The sequence below is a fragment of the Hippocampus bargibanti genome, linkage group LG09 (genome assembly GCF_051943395.1).
Source record: "Hippocampus bargibanti isolate YZ-2025 linkage group LG09, ASM5194339v1, whole genome shotgun sequence".
In the NCBI taxonomy this organism is placed as follows: domain Eukaryota; kingdom Metazoa; phylum Chordata; class Actinopteri; order Syngnathiformes; family Syngnathidae; genus Hippocampus; species Hippocampus bargibanti.
Window position 1 is genome coordinate 9680343 of NC_142742.1, and position 3363 is coordinate 9683705.

General features: G+C 40.2%; 1 long non-coding RNA gene across 1 annotated transcript; it reads left to right on the forward strand.

The window, feature by feature from the left end:
• Positions 1-2035: 2035 nt before the first annotated feature.
• LOC148893601 (uncharacterized) lies at positions 2036-2447 on the forward strand. The gene is made up of 3 exons (XR_016115963.1): positions 2036-2150; positions 2254-2335; positions 2427-2447. It is a non-coding gene; the product is annotated as an uncharacterized LOC148893601 (long non-coding RNA).
• Positions 2448-3363: the final 916 nt, after the last annotated feature.

A 3363-nucleotide genomic window follows, 5' to 3' on the forward strand; every position in this document is an offset into this window, starting at 1 on the left:
TGTTCTTTTTGTTGTGCAATTTATTCCACTAAAAAGGCCGAGTGGTGATTCATGAACGCACAAAACACTTAGAATGTTTTTTTTGAAACATGATCATTCATTAACGGTCCAAGGCCAAAATGTCCACAAAAGAAACTCACGGATCATCGAATGGTGGCAGTGAACCTTTTAAGAAGACAATTTTACTATAGAATGTAAACACTTAAAAATGTTTAGCCATCCTTTTTATATAAGTTTTTTTTAATACATTCTTTTTTCATTAGGTTTCACATACAACCCATGTGAGGCATTTTGAATTGTGTGCTAACATTAAAGGACAACCGACACCATTTTTTTTGTTTCCTAACTGACATCAGAAAAAAACATTTTATAGCATCTAAAATACCCAAAACACGCAGGCTGATATTTTTAGTCAAATGAAAAACACCAATAAAAATGACTTAAAGTGTCCAAAAACTACTTCAAATTGAACCCGAAAGTGGCCAGTTTCAGAAGGTCCCACCCACTTGTTCGTGACGTCACACCAAGACGTCTTGCCTTGCTCCAGAATCAAAACAATGGCTTCAGATTCGGAGAAGATGCTTTCTTGTTACTCATCCAGTTATGAATATGATTGAAATAGTTCTGAAGAGGAAAGCATAAATAGTTGCAATCGATTAAAGGAGTCCTCCCATATTAATTCGAGCCGTCAATGACAGCTATGTAGCACCCAGAAAATGCACAAGATGGCGCCGGAGCTCCGTTGGTGTCATGATCTGGTTGGCGACCAAGGGGTGGCGCTGTCGGCCCGGCTTGCACCTGCACAGGTGCTGGTCGTCCCGATCAGTGGCGGACTGCCACGTTCGGATTGGCGACCAACGGGTAGCGTCGTCAACCCTGCCTGCAGCTTCGCAGGTGCTGGTCGTTTTAATCAGTGACACTTAAAATGACTCCCGGCACGACCATCCGGCGTCAGTTCATTGTTTGTTGCATGCGTTGTCTGCAATTGCTTGCATTGTGTGCAGTGCATGTGTTTGTTTAATCTTGGCGCACTTTTACTCTTGGTCTTCTTTTGATACTTTGTATTTTTTCTGTTCAGATGATTTTGATGTTTTACATTTTGTTCCTGCTGATCTTTATTTTAATACAATTTGTCAAACACAACCTCTTGCTCCCTCCTGCCTGCTTTTTGGGATCCGCACCCGCCATCACCACCTTGCAAACTGTGACAGTTGGAAATGGGCTGATTTGTCCGTTGGGAATTTGTGTCAACTAGTATCAAATAGTAGTCTTGGTGCAACACAAAACTATTCACCATCGCGTTATTTATGTGTTTTCCTTCTAATTTTGCCGTCAACACGAATCAACATAAAGTACAAACAAAGTACCGCAAAATGCATTGTGTGTCGCTTTCTCGGTCAGGGGCGCTCCAAACGTGACGTCCGTGGGGATCGTCATCAACTCGAAAACAAGACTTCCTGAATATTCAGCGCAAGTCTTAGAATGTAAAATATAGCTATATGCGGTGGAATCTTTGTAAAATACGCTCAGTAGAAGTCATTTGAAACCATTTTACTTGTCCGGAGACGTCGGTTGTCCTTTAAGTTAGTCTGTTCAATACAGAAGGTGTAATTATCTTTTTCATATTTTAAATATATGTAGTATATAGTGGCATTAAACAGTTCATAGGAATCACTTGTCCGCTTTAGGTTTTGAGGAACAATTAAACTAGTTGAATCATATTCATAACTGGATGAGTAACAAGAAAGCATATTTTCCAAATCTGAAGACATTGTTTTGATTCTCCAGCAAGGCAAGACGTCTTGTGGTGACATCACAAACAAGGGGGCGCGACCTTCTGAAACTGGCCACTTCCGGGTTCATTTTTTTGTAGATTTTGGACACTTTAAGTCATTTTTATTGGTGTTTTGCATTTCAATAAAAATTTCATACTGCGTGTTTTGGGTATTTTAGATGCTATAAAATATTTTTCTGATGTCTGTTAAGAAACAAAAACGTGATGTCGGTTGTCCTTTAAAGAATTGTTGACATGCTTTGTTCCAGCCAAGAAAACCGGGAAGGTGATTGTGATTGGTGGAGGAGTGTCCGGCCTGGCTGCAGCCCGCCAACTGCAAAGCTTTGGGATGGACGTCACTGTTTTGGAAGCCAGGGTGGGTGTCTGTGCGCCACACAATTGTCCTTTGGACTCCTAATTTGACCATTTTGAATCTTACTGTTGGAATTTCTTTATTTCTGATGGACTTTTCTTTGTAGGACCGTGTCGGAGGCAGGGTGGCCACATTTAGGAAGGGCAACTATGTGGCAGATCTTGGGGCCATGGTTGTGACAGGCTTGGGTATGGATAACTTGGATAGCCATTTTCTTTTTTTTTCATCAACCGCTAGGGGTTGCTGTTGTCTTGAAATTATTTATTTGCTCTTATTCAGGAGGGAATCCCATGGCTGTGGCGTGACGTCACGAACAAGGGGGCGGGACCTTCTAAAACTCATTTTCAAGTAGTTTTGGGACATCGATGAAAAGGTTTGTTCAGCCGTCATCTGTACTTCTTTGAAGCTGTCGGACGTTTCGCTTCTTATCCAAGAAACTTCGTCAGCAAACGAAACTTTTTTTTAGTTTGCTGACGAAGTTTCTTGGATAAGAAGCGAAACGTCCGACACCTTCAGAGAAGTACAGATGACGGCCGAAGAAACCTTTTCATCAATGGACCACTCCTGCACGACTGAGAGCTTACACAGACGTAGTTTTGGGACACTTTACGTCATTTTTATTGGTGTTTTGCATTTATATATATATATAAAGGTTCCAAATCTATCAGTTCATGGAAAGGACAACCAATTAAAATGTCTATGTTCTGTTGTTTTATAGTTGTATATATATATATATATATATATATATATCATCTAATATATTTTTAGATGCTATAAAACATTTTTCTGATGTCAGTTAAGAAACAAAAAAATGTTGTCGGTTATCCTTTAACTTTGTAGTTCAACCCATCTCCATTTACTGCAGCATAGTCAGGAAACATTGTCTTCCGTAGAGATTGTTTATTCAAATAAAATCCTCCCCTAACTGACGCCTGCCCCATCTCCACTTGAGTAAACTCAGCTATTTGCGAAAATAATACAATTAAAGCCATTATCCCGTTCATGCATTTCCCAGTGATAAATGTGCAATGTTTTCTTTACTTTTTTTAAGCCCCTGAAGTCTATTAAAAGCTGCAAATGAGCATCCCGCATGTGCGGTGGAGCAATCCGAGTATCAACTAGGCAGACGCACTCGCCGCTTGCAGGTTATTACATGCTGTCATTGTTTAATTCCTGCTCATTAAATGCTCCAGACAATGAAAAAGCACCTTCGTCT